The sequence below is a fragment of the Ambystoma mexicanum genome, unplaced genomic scaffold (assembly GCF_040938575.1).
Source record: "Ambystoma mexicanum isolate Mex_15411 unplaced genomic scaffold, UKY_AmexF1_1 Mex_scaf1, whole genome shotgun sequence".
Classification (NCBI taxonomy): domain Eukaryota; kingdom Metazoa; phylum Chordata; class Amphibia; order Caudata; family Ambystomatidae; genus Ambystoma; species Ambystoma mexicanum.
Window position 1 is genome coordinate 1,016,815 of NW_027182324.1, and position 12,872 is coordinate 1,029,686.

The window sequence follows — 12,872 nt, forward strand, 5'->3', positions numbered from 1 at the left end:
CTTAAAAAAAGTGGATTTCACTTCTAAATGATTACATGAGGAAGGAAAGGAGACCAGATGCAAAAAAGGTGCTGTGGCTTAGTTGGTTAAAGCGCCTGTCTAGTAAACAGGAGATCCTGAGTTTGAATCTCAGCAGCGCCTGTCTGCTTTTTTTTCGACCAATCTGTCTCCCCAATGTTAAAACTTTGTACAAAGATTGCTATTTCATGCTATTTAGAAGCACAGTCAGGCTTGAAATGTTGGCAAAGCCTCCAAGAACTCTGGACTCCACTACCTTAGAGTCATATTGCCCAAGGTTGCGATGCCATCAGAAATAGCACATATTAGAATGAGCAATTCATATTTCCTGCTTAATTTTTTGTAAAAGAAGCAAAGGTACACCTGAACAGTGACTTGAACCCTGGACCCTCAGATTAAAAGTCTGATGCTCTACCGACTGAGCTATCCAGGCACAGGGATCACTGCCCATTTGAAACTTGATTTTCACTCTACAGCACCTCCATACATGGCTACCTCACTGGTCAATAAAGGAAATTAATTACTAGTGCATTACACACATTTTGACACTGGAGACATAACTTTTTTCAGTCATTCCGTATCCAGATATAGAGATTTGCAGCATCTAGGACTTTAATGTTCACCCACTTACGGATTTGAATGTTTTGCCACATTCATGAGTGCAAACTTGCTCCCCAGTAAAGACGAACATGTGCTCCTCAATGCACACACTGGGCAATGCAGTCCACTCTAAATCGACGATTAATGACATGCTCGTTTTGTGCAATGGAGTTTCAGTCAATTGGAAAACATTTTGAAAAGTTATATTGCAACAGAAGCCCAGCCTTAAAAAAGTGGATTTCACTTCTAAATGATTACATGAGGAAGGAAAGGAAACCAGATGCAAAAAAGGTGCTGTGGCTTAGTTGGTTAAAGTGCCTGTCTAGTAAACAGGAGATCCTGAGTTCGAATCTCAGCAGCGCCTGTCTGCTTTTTTTTCGACCAATCTGTCTCCCCAATATTAAAACTTTGTACAAAGATTGCTATTTCATGCTATTTAGAAGCACAGTCAGGCTTGAAATGTTGGCAAAGCATCCAAGAACTCTGGACTCCACTACCTTAGAGTCATATTGCCCAAGGTTGCGATGCCATCAGAAATAGCACATATTAGAATGAGCAATTCATATTTCCTGCTTAATTTTTTGTAAAAGAAGCAAAGGTACGCCTGAACAGGGACTTGAACCCTGGACCCTCAGATTAAAAGTCTGATGCTCTACCGACTGAGCTATCCAGGCACAGGGATCACTGCCCATTTGAAACTTGATTTTCACTCTACAGCACCTCCATACATGGCTACCTCACTGGTCAATAAAGGAAATGAATTACTAGTGCATTACACACATTTTGACACTGGAGACATAACTTTTTTCAGTCATTCCGTATCCAGATATAGAGATTTGCAGCATGTAGGACTTTAATGGTCACCCACTTACGGATTTGAATGTTTTGCCACATTCATGAGTGCAAACTTGCTCCCCAGTAAAGACGAACATGTGCTCCTCAATGCACACACTGGGCAATGCAGTCCACTCTAAATCGACGATTACTGACATGCTCGTTTTGTGCAATGGAGTTTCAGTCAATTGGAAAACATTTTGAAAAGTTATATTGCAACAGAAGCCTAGCCTTAAAAAAAGTGGATTTCACTTCTAAATGATTACATGAGGAAGGAAAGGAGACCAGATGCAAAAAAGGTGCTGTGGCTTAGTTGGTTAAAGCGCCTGTCTAGTAAACAGGAGATCCTGAGTTTGAATCTCAGCAGCGCCTGTCTGCTTTTTTTTCGACCAATCTGTCTCCCCAATGTTAAAACTTTGTACAAAGATTGCTATTTCATGCTATTTAGAAGCACAGTCAGGCTTGAAATGTTGGCAAAGCCTCCAAGAACTCTGGACTCCACTACCTTAGAGTCATATTGCCCAGGGTTGCGATGCCATCAGAAATAGCACATATTAGAATGAGCAATTCATATTTCCTGCTTAATTTTTTGTAAAAGAAGCAAAGGTACGCCTGAACAGTGACTTGAACCCTGGACCCTCAGATTAAAAGTCTGATGCTCTACCGACTGAGCTATCCAGGCACAGGGATCACTGCCCATTTGAAACTTGATTTTCACTCTACAGTACCTCCATACATGGCTACCTCACTGGTCAATAAAGGAAATGAATTACTAGTGCATTACACACATTTTGACACTGGAGACATAACTTTTTTCAGACATTCCGTATCCAGATATAGAGATTTGCAGCATCTAGGACTTTAATGTTCACCCACTTACGGATTTGAATGTTTTGCCACATTCATGAGTGCAAACTTGCTCCCCAGTAAAGACGAACATGTGCTCCTCAATGCACACACTGGGCAATGCAGTCCACTCTAAATCGACGATTAATGACATGCTCGTTTTGTGCAATGGAGTTTCAGTCAATTGGAAAACATTTTGAAAAGTTATATTGCAACAGAAGCCCAGCCTTAAAAAAAGTGGATTTCACTTCTAAATGATTACATGAGGAAGGAAAGGAGACCAGATGCAAAAAAGGTGCTGCGGCTTAGTTGGTTAAAGCGCCTGTCTAGTAAACAGGAGATCCTGAGTTCGAATCTCAGCAGCGCCTGTCTGCTTTTTTTTCGACCAATCTGTCTCCCCAATATTAAAACTTTGTACAAAGATTGCTATTTCATGCTATTTAGAAGCACAGTCAGGCTTGAAATGTTGGCAAAGCATCCAAGAACTCTGGACTCCACTACCTTAGAGTCATATTGCCCAAGGTTGCGATGCCATCAGAAATAGCACATATTAGAATGAGCAATTCATATTTCCTGCTTAATTTTTTGTAAAAGAAGCAAAGGTACGCCTGAACAGGGACTTGAACCCTGGACCCTCAGATTAAAAGTCTGATGCTCTACCGACTGAGCTATCCAGGCACAGGGATTACTGCCCATTTGAAACTTGATTTTCACTCTACAGCACCTCCATACATGGCTACCTCACTGGGCAATAAAGGAAATGAATTACTAGTGCATTACACACATTTTGACACTGGAGACATAACTTTTTTCAGTCATTCCGTATCCAGATATAGAGATTTGCAGCATCTAGGACTTTAATGTTCACCCACTTACGGATTTGAATGTTTTGCCACATTCATGAGTGCAAACTTGCTCCCCAGTAAAGACGAACATGTGCTCCTCAATGCACACACTGGGCAATGCAGTCCACTCTAAATCGACGATTAATGACATGCTCGTTTTGTGCAATGGAGTTTCAGTCAATTGGAAAACATTTTGAAAAGTTATATTGCAACAGAAGCCCAGCCTTAAAAAAGTGTATTTCACTTCTAAATGATTACATGAGGAAGGAAAGGAGACCAGATGCAAAAAAGGTGCTGCGGCTTAGTTGGTTAAAGCGCCTGTCTAGTAAACAGGAGATCCTGAGTTCAAATCTCAGCAGCGCCTGTCTGCTTTTTTTTCGACCAATCTGTCTCCCCAATATTAAAACTTTGTACAAAGATTGCTATTTCATGCTATTTAGAAGCACAGTCAGGCTTGAAATGTTGGCAAAGCATCCAAGAACTCTGGACTCCACTACCTTAGAGTCATATTGCCCAAGGTTGCGATGCCATCAGAAATAGCACATATTAGAATGAGCAATTCATATTTCCTGCTTAATTTTTTGTAAAAGAAGCAAAGGTACGCCTGAACAGGGACTTGAACCCTGGACCCTCAGATTAAAAGTCTGATGCTCTACCGACTGAGCTATCCAGGCACAGGGATCACTGCCCATTTGAAACTTGATTTTCACTCTACAGCACCTCCATACATGGCTACCTCACTGGTCAATAAAGGAAATGAATTACTAGTGCATTACACACATTTTGACACTGGAGACATAACTTTTTTCAGTCATTCCGTATCCAGATATAGAGATTTGCAGCATGTAGGACTTTAATGGTCACCCACTTACGGATTTGAATGTTTTGCCACATTCATGAGTGCAAACTTGCTCCCCAGTAAAGACGAACATGTGCTCCTCAATGCACACACTGGGCAATGCAGTCCACTCTAAATCGACGATTACTGACATGCTCGTTTTGTGCAATGGAGTTTCAGTCAATTGGAAAACATTTTGAAAAGTTATATTGCAACAGAAGCCTAGCCTTAAAAAAAGTGGATTTCACTTCTAAATGATTACATGAGGAAGGAAAGGAGACCAGATGCAAAAAAGGTGCTGTGGCTTAGTTGGTTAAAGCGCCTGTCTAGTAAACAGGAGATCCTGAGTTTGAATCTCAGCAGCGCCTGTCTGCTTTTTTTTCGACCAATCTGTCTCCCCAATGTTAAAACTTTGTACAAAGATTGCTATTTCATGCTATTTAGAAGCACAGTCAGGCTTGAAATGTTGGCAAAGCCTCCAAGAACTCTGGACTCCACTACCTTAGAGTCATATTGCCCAAGGTTGCGATGCCATCAGAAATAGCACATATTAGAATGAGCAATTCATATTTCCTGCTTAATTTTTTGTAAAAGAAGCAAAGGTACGCCTGAACAGTGACTTGAACCCTGGACCCTCAGATTAAAAGTCTGATGCTCTACCGACTGAGCTATCCAGGCACAGGGATCACTGCCCATTTGAAACTTGATTTTCACTCTACAGTACCTCCATACATGGCTACCTCACTGGTCAATAAAGGAAATGAATTACTAGTGCATTACACACATTTTGACACTGGAGACATAACTTTTTTCAGACATTCCGTATCCAGATATAGAGATTTGCAGCATCTAGGACTTTAATGTTCACCCACTTACGGATTTGAATGTTTTGCCACATTCATGAGTGCAAACTTGCTCCCCAGTAAAGACGAACATGTGCTCCTCAATGCACACACTGGGCAATGCAGTCCACTCTAAATCGACGATTAATGACATGCTCGTTTTGTGCAATGGAGTTTCAGTCAATTGGAAAACATTTTGAAAAGTTATATTGCAACAGAAGCCCAGCCTTAAAAAAGTGGATTTCACTTCTAAATGATTACATGAGGAAGGAAAGGAGACCAGATGCAAAAAAGGTGCTGCGGCTTAGTTGGTTAAAGCGCCTGTCTAGTAAACAGGAGATCCTGAGTTTGAATCTCAGCGGCGCCTGTCTGCTTTTTTTTTCGACCAATCTGTCTCCCCAATATTAAAACTTTGTACAAAGATTGCTATTTCATGCTATTTAGAAGCACAGTCAGGCTTGAAATGTTGGCAAAGCATCCAAGAACTCTGGACTCCACTACCTTAGAGTCATATTGCCCAAGGTTGCGATGCCATCAGAAATAGCACATATTAGAATGAGCAATTCATATTTCCTGCTTAATTTTTTGTAAAAGAAGCAAAGGTACGCCTGAACAGGGACTTGAACCCTGGACCCTCAGATTAAAAGTCTGATGCTCTACCAACTGAGCTATCCAGGCACAGGGATCACTGCCCATTTGAAACTTGATTTTCACTCTACAGCACCTCCATACATGGCTACCTCACTGGTCAATAAAGGAAATGAATTACTAGTGCATTACACACATTTTGACACTGGAGACATAACTTTTTTCAGTCATTCCGTATCCAGATATAGAGATTTGCAGCATCTAGGACTTTAATGTTCACCCACTTACGGATTTGAATGTTTTGCCACATTCATGAGTGCAAACTTGCTCCCCATTAAAGACGAACATGTGCTCCTCAATGCACACACTGGGCAATGCAGTCCACTCTAAATCGACGATTAATGACATGCTCGTTTTGTGCAATGGAGTTTCAGTCAATTGGAAAACATTTTGAAAAGTTATATTGCAACAGAAGCCCAGCCTTAAAAAAAAGTGGATTTCACTTCTAAATGATTACATGAGGAAGGAAAGGAGACCAGATGCAAAAAAGGTGCTGTGGCTTAGTTGGTTAAAGCGCCTGTCTAGTAAAAAGGAGATCCTGAGTTTGAATCTCAGCAGCGCCTCTCTGCTTTTTTTTTCGACCAATCTGTCTCCCCAATATTAAAACTTTGTACAAGGATTGCTATTTCATGCTATTTAGAAGCACAGTCAGGCTTGAAATGTTGGCAAAGCACCCAAGAACTCTGGTCTCCACTACCTTAGAGTCATATTGCCCAAGGTTGCGATGCCATCAGAAATAGCAAATATTAGAATGAGCAATTCATATTTCCTGCTTAATTTATTGTAAAAGAAGCAAAGGTACGCCTGAACAGGGACTTGAACCCTGGACCCTCAGATTAAAAGTCTGATGCTCTACCGACTGAGCTATCCAGGCACAGGGATCACTGCCATTTGAAACTTGATTTTCACTCTACAGCACCTCCATACATGGCTACCTCACTGGTCAATAAAGGAAATGAATTACTAGTGCATTACACACATTTTGACACTGGAGACATAACTTTTTTCAGTCATTCCGTATCCAGATATAGAGATTTGCAGCATGTAGGACTTTAATGGTCATCCAGCCCACGCATTTGAATGTTTTGCCGCATTCATGAGTGCAAACTTGCTCACCAGTAAAGACGTACATGTGCTCCTCAATGCACACACTGGGCAATGCAGTCCACTCTAAATCGTCGATTACTGACATGCTCGTTTTGTGCAATGGAGTTTCAGTCAATTGGAAAACATTTTGAAAAGTTATATTGCAACAGAAGCCCAGCCTTAAAAAAGTGGATTTCACTTCTACATGATTACATGAGGAAGGAAAGGAGACCAGATGCAAAAAAGGTGCTGCGGCTTAGTTGGTTAAAGCGCCTGTCTAGTAAACAGGAGATCCTGAGTTCGAATCTCAGCAGCGCCTGTCTGCTTTTTTTTCGACCAATCTGTCTCCCCAATATTAAAACTTTGTACAAAGATTGCTATTTCATGCTATTTAGAAGCACAGTCAGGCTTGAAATGTTGGCAAAGCATCCAAGAACTCTGGACTCCACTACCTTAGAGTCATATTGCCCAAGGTTGCGATGCCATCAGAAATAGCACATATTAGAATGAGCAATTCATATTTCCTGCTTAATTTTTTGTAAAAGAAGCAAAGGTACGCCTGAACAGGGACTTGAACCCTGGACCCTCAGATTAAAAGTCTGATGCTCTACCGACTGAGCTATCCAGGCACAGGGATTACTGCCCATTTGAAACTTGATTTTCACTCTACAGCACCTCCATACATGGCTACCTCACTGGTCAATAAAGGAAATGAATTACTAGTGCATTACACACATTTTGACACTGGAGACATAACTTTTTTCAGTCATTCCGTATCCAGATATAGAGATTTGCAGCATCTAGGACTTTAATGTTCACCCACTTACGGATTTGAATGTTTTGCCACATTCATGAGTGCAAACTTGCTCCCCAGTAAAGACGAACATGTGCTCCTCAATGCACACACTGGGCAATGCAGTCCACTCTAAATCGACGATTAATGACATGCTCGTTTTGTGCAATGGAGTTTCAGTCAATTGGAAAACATTTTGAAAAGTTATATTGCAACAGAAGCCCAGCCTTAAAAAAGTGTATTTCACTTCTAAATGATTACATGAGGAAGGAAAGGAGACCAGATGCAAAAAAGGTGCTGCGGCTTAGTTGGTTAAAGCGCCTGTCTAGTAAACAGGAGATCCTGAGTTCAAATCTCAGCAGCGCCTGTCTGCTTTTTTTTCGACCAATCTGTCTCCCCAATATTAAAACTTTGTACAAAGATTGCTATTTCATGCTATTTAGAAGCACAGTCAGGCTTGAAATGTTGGCAAAGCATCCAAGAACTCTGGACTCCACTACCTTAGAGTCATATTGCCCAAGGTTGCGATGCCATCAGAAATAGCACATATTAGAATGAGCAATTCATATTTCCTGCTTAATTTTTTGTAAAAGAAGCAAAGGTACGCCTGAACAGGGACTTGAACCCTGGACCCTCAGATTAAAAGTCTGATGCTCTACCGACTGAGCTATCCAGGCACAGGGATCACTGCCCATTTGAAACTTGATTTTCACTCTACAGCACCTCCATACATGGCTACCTCACTGGTCAATAAAGGAAATGAATTACTAGTGCATTACACACATTTTGACACTGGAGACATAACTTTTTTCAGTCATTCCATATCCAGATATAGAGATTTGCAGCATGTAGGACTTTAATGGTCACCCACTTACGGATTTGAATGTTTTGCCACATTCATGAGTGCAAACTTGCTCCCCAGTAAAGACGAACATGTGCTCCTCAATGCACACACTGGGCAATGCAGTCCACTCTAAATCGACGATTAATGACATGCTCGTTTTGTGCAATGGAGTTTCAGTCAATTGGAAAAAATTTTGAAAAGTTATATTGCAACAGAAGCCCAGCCTTAAAAAAGTGGATTTCACTTCTAAATGATTACATGAGGAAGGAAAGGAGACCAGATGCAAAAAAGGTGCTGCGGCTTAGTTGGTTAAAGCGCCTGTCTAGTAAACAGGAGATCCTGAGTTCGAATCTCAGCAGCGCCTGTCTGCTTTTTTTTCGACCAATCTGTCTCCCCAATATTAAAACTTTGTACAAAGATTGCTATTTCATGCTATTTAGAAGCACAGTCAGGCTTGAAATGTTGGCAAAGCATCCAAGAACTCTGGACTCCACTACCTTAGAGTCATATTGCCCAAGGTTGCGATGCCATCAGAAATAGCACATATTAGAATGAGCAATTCATATTTCCTGCTTAATTTTTTGTAAAAGAAGCAAAGGTACGCCTGAACAGGGACTTGAACCCTGGACCCTCAGATTAAAAGTCTGATGCTCTACCGACTGAGCTATCCAGGCACAGGGATCACTGCCCATTTGAAACTTGATTTTCACTCTACAGCACCTCCATACATGGCTACCTCACTGGTCAATAAAGGAAATGAATTACTAGTGCATTACACACATTTTGACACTGGAGACATAACTTTTTTCAGTCATTCCGTATCCAGATATAGAGATTTGCAGCATCTAGGACTTTAATGTTCACCCACTTACGGATTTGAATGTTTTGCCACATTCATGAGTGCAAACTTGCTCCCCAGTAAAGACGAACATGTGCTCCTCAATGCACACACTGGGCAATGCAGTCCACTCTAAATCGACGATTAATGACATGCTCGTTTTGTGCAATGGAGTTTCAGTCAATTGGAAAACATTTTGAAAAGTTATATTGCAACAGAAGCCCAGCCTTAAAAAAGTGGATTTCACTTCTAAATGATTACATGAGGAAGGAAAGGAGACCAGATGCAAAAAAGGTGCTGCGGCTTAGTTGGTTAAAGCGCCTGTCTAGTAAACAGGAGATCCTGAGTTCAAATCTCAGCAGCGCCTGTCTGCTTTTTTTTTCGACCAATCTGTCTCCCCAATATTAAAACTTTGTACAAAGATTGCTATTTCATGCTATTTAGAAGCACAGTCAGGCTTGAAATGTTGGCAAAGCATCCAAGAACTCTGGACTCCACTACCTTAGAGTCATATTGCCCAAGGTTGCGATGCCATCAGAAATAGCACATATTAGAATGAGCAATTCATATTTCCTGCTTAATTTTTTGTAAAAGAAGCAAAGGTACGCCTGAACAGGGACTTGAACCCTGGACCCTCAGATTAAAAGTCTGATGCTCTACCGACTGAGCTATCCAGGCACAGGGATCACTGCCCATTTGAAACTTGATTTTCACTCTACAGCACCTCCATACATGGCTACCTCACTGGTCAATAAAGGAAATGAATTACTAGTGCATTACACACATTTTGACACTGGAGACATAACTTTTTTCAGTCATTCCGTATCCAGATATAGAGATTTGCAGCATGTAGGACTTTAATGGTCACCCACTTACGGATTTGAATGTTTTGCCACATTCATGAGTGCAAACTTGCTCCCCAGTAAAGACGAACATGTGCTCCTCAATGCACACACTGGGCAATGCAGTCCACTCTAAATCGACGATTAATGACATGCTCGTTTTGTGCAATGGAGTTTCAGTCAATTGGAAAACATTTTGAAAAGTTATATTGCAACAGAAGCCCAGCCTTAAAAAAGTGGATTTCACTTCTAAATGATTACATGAGGAAGGAAAGGAGACCAGATGCAAAAAAGGTGCTGCGGCTTAGTTGGTTAAAGCGCCTGTCTAGTAAACAGGAGATCCTGAGTTCGAATCTCAGCAGCGCCTGTCTGCTTTTTTTTCGACCAATCTGTCTCCCCAATATTAAAACTTTGTACAAAGATTGCTATTTCATGCTATTTAGAAGCACAGTCAGGCTTGAAATGTTGGCAAAGCATCCAAGAACTCTGGACTCCACTACCTTAGAGTCATATTGCCCAAGGTTGCGATGCCATCAGAAATAGCACATATTAGAATGAGCAATTCATATTTCCTGCTTAATTTTTTGTAAAAGAAGCAAAGGTACGCCTGAACAGGGACTTGAACCCTGGACCCTCAGATTAAAAGTCTGATGCTCTACCGACTGAGCTATCCAGGCACAGGGATTACTGCCCATTTGAAACTTGATTTTCACTCTACAGCACCTCCATACATGGCTACCTCACTGGGCAATAAAGGAAATGAATTACTAGTGCATTACACACATTTTGACACTGGAGACATAACTTTTTTCAGTCATTCCGTATCCAGATATAGAGATTTGCAGCATCTAGGACTTTAATGTTCACCCACTTACGGATTTGAATGTTTTGCCACATTCATGAGTGCAAACTTGCTCCCCAGTAAAGACGAACATGTGCTCCTCAATGCACACACTGGGCAATGCAGTCCACTCTAAATCGACGATTAATGACATGCTCGTTTTGTGCAATGGAGTTTCAGTCAATTGGAAAACATTTTGAAAAGTTATATTGCAACAGAAGCCCAGCCTTAAAAAAGTGGATTTCACTTCTAAATGATTACATGAGGAAGGAAAGGAGACCAGATGCAAAAAAGGTGCTGCGGCTTAGTTGGTTAAAGCGCCTATCTAGTAAACAGGAGATCCTGAGTTCAAATCTCAGCAGCGCCTGTCTGCTTTTTTTTCGACCAATCTGTCTCCCCAATATTAAAACTTTGTACAAAGATTGCTATTTCATGCTATTTAGAAGCACAGTCAGGCTTGAAATGTTGGCAAAGCATCCAAGAACTCTGGACTCCACTACCTTAGAGTCATATTGCCCAAGGTTGCGATGCCATCAGAAATAGCACATATTAGAATGAGCAATTCATATTTCCTGCTTAATTTTTTGTAAAAGAAGCAAAGGTACGCCTGAACAGGGACTTGAACCCTGGACCCTCAGATGAAAAGTCTGATGCTCTACCGACTGAGCTATCCAGGCACAGGGATCACTGCCCATTTGAAACTTGATTTTCACTCTACAGCACCTCCATACATGGCTACCTCACTGGGCAATAAAGGAAATGAATTACTAGTGCATTACACACATTTTGACACTGGAGACATAACTTTTTTCAGTCATTCCGTATCCAGATATAGAGATTTGCAGCATCTAGGACTTTAATGTTCACCCACTTACGGATTTGAATGTTTTGCCACATTCATGAGTGCAAACTTGCTCCCCAGTAAAGACGAACATGTGCTCCTCAATGCACACACTGGGCAATGCAGTCCACTCTAAATCGACGATTAATGACATGCTCGTTTTGTGCAATGGAGTTTCAGTCAATTGGAAAACATTTTGAAAAGTTATATTGCTACAGAAGCCTAGCCTTAAAAAAAGTGGATTTCACTTCTAAATGATTACATGAGGAAGGAAAGGAGACCAGATGCAAAAAAGGTGCTGTGGCTTAGTTGGTTAAAGCGCCTGTCTAGTAAACAGGAGATCCTGAGTTTGAATCTCAGCAGCGCCTGTCTGCTTTTTTTTCGACCAATCTGTCTCCCCAATGTTAAAACTTTGTACAAAGATTGCTATTTCATGCTATTTAGAAGCACAGTCAGGCTTGAAATGTTGGCAAAGCCTCCAAGAACTCTGGACTCCACTACCTTAGAGTCATATTGCCCAAGGTTGCGATGCCATCAGAAATAGCACATATTAGAATGAGCAATTCATATTTCCTGCTTAATTTTTTGTAAAAGAAGCAAAGGTACGCCTGAACAGGGACTTGAACCCTGGACCCTCAGATTAAAAGTCTGATGCTCTACCGACTGAGCTATCCAGGCACAGGGATCACTGCCCATTTGAAACTTGATTTTCACTCTACAGCACCTCCATACATGGCTACCTCACTGGTCAATAAAGGAAATGAATTACTAGTGCATTACACACATTTTGACACTGGAGACATAACTTTTTTCAGTCATTCCGTATCCAGATATAGAGATTTGCAGCATGTAGGACTTTAATGGTCACCCACTTACGGATTTGAATGTTTTGCCACATTCATGAGTGCAAACTTGCTCCCCAGTAAAGACGAACATGTGCTCCTCAATGCACACACTGGGCAATGCAGTCCACTCTAAATCGACGATTAATGACATGCTCGTTTTGTGCAATGGAGTTTCAGTCAATTGGAAAACATTTTGAAAAGTTATATTGCAACAGAAGCCCAGCCTTAAAAAAGTGGATTTCACTTCTAAATGATTACATGAGGAAGGAAAGGAGACCAGATGCAAAAAAGGTGCTGCGGCTTAGTTGGTTAAAGCGCCTGTCTAGTAAACAGGAGATCCTGAGTTCGAATCTCAGCAGCGCCTGTCTGCTTTTTTTTCGACCAATCTGTCTCCCCAATATTAAAACTTTGTACAAAGATTGCTATTTCATGCTATTTAGAAGCACAGTCAGGCTTGAAATGTTGGCAAAG

The 12,872-nt window shown here is 41.1% G+C and overlaps 11 non-coding genes across 11 annotated transcripts; all 11 read right to left on the reverse strand.

Annotated features, from left to right (window-relative positions):
• Nucleotides 1-1,219: 1,219 nt before the first annotated feature.
• On the reverse strand, nt 1,220-1,292 carry TRNAK-UUU (transfer RNA lysine (anticodon UUU)). Its single transcript has one exon. It is a non-coding gene; the product is annotated as a tRNA-Lys (tRNA).
• Nucleotides 1,293-2,903: 1,611 nt separating this feature from the next.
• TRNAK-UUU (transfer RNA lysine (anticodon UUU)) lies at nt 2,904-2,976 on the reverse strand. Its single transcript has one exon. It is a non-coding gene; the product is annotated as a tRNA-Lys (tRNA).
• Nucleotides 2,977-3,744: 768 nt separating this feature from the next.
• Nucleotides 3,745-3,817, reverse strand: TRNAK-UUU (transfer RNA lysine (anticodon UUU)). Its single transcript has one exon. It is a non-coding gene; the product is annotated as a tRNA-Lys (tRNA).
• Nucleotides 3,818-5,428: 1,611 nt separating this feature from the next.
• Nucleotides 5,429-5,501, reverse strand: TRNAK-UUU (transfer RNA lysine (anticodon UUU)). Its single transcript has one exon. It is a non-coding gene; the product is annotated as a tRNA-Lys (tRNA).
• A 771-nt stretch (nt 5,502-6,272) lies between these two features.
• On the reverse strand, nt 6,273-6,345 carry TRNAK-UUU (transfer RNA lysine (anticodon UUU)). Its single transcript has one exon. It is a non-coding gene; the product is annotated as a tRNA-Lys (tRNA).
• A 768-nt stretch (nt 6,346-7,113) lies between these two features.
• Nucleotides 7,114-7,186, reverse strand: TRNAK-UUU (transfer RNA lysine (anticodon UUU)). Its single transcript has one exon. It is a non-coding gene; the product is annotated as a tRNA-Lys (tRNA).
• Nucleotides 7,187-7,954: 768 nt separating this feature from the next.
• On the reverse strand, nt 7,955-8,027 carry TRNAK-UUU (transfer RNA lysine (anticodon UUU)). Its single transcript has one exon. It is a non-coding gene; the product is annotated as a tRNA-Lys (tRNA).
• A 768-nt stretch (nt 8,028-8,795) lies between these two features.
• Nucleotides 8,796-8,868, reverse strand: TRNAK-UUU (transfer RNA lysine (anticodon UUU)). Its single transcript has one exon. It is a non-coding gene; the product is annotated as a tRNA-Lys (tRNA).
• A 769-nt stretch (nt 8,869-9,637) lies between these two features.
• On the reverse strand, nt 9,638-9,710 carry TRNAK-UUU (transfer RNA lysine (anticodon UUU)). The gene has a single exon. It is a non-coding gene; the product is annotated as a tRNA-Lys (tRNA).
• Nucleotides 9,711-10,478: 768 nt separating this feature from the next.
• Nucleotides 10,479-10,551, reverse strand: TRNAK-UUU (transfer RNA lysine (anticodon UUU)). The gene has a single exon. It is a non-coding gene; the product is annotated as a tRNA-Lys (tRNA).
• A 1,610-nt stretch (nt 10,552-12,161) lies between these two features.
• TRNAK-UUU (transfer RNA lysine (anticodon UUU)) lies at nt 12,162-12,234 on the reverse strand. Its single transcript has one exon. It is a non-coding gene; the product is annotated as a tRNA-Lys (tRNA).
• Nucleotides 12,235-12,872: the final 638 nt, after the last annotated feature.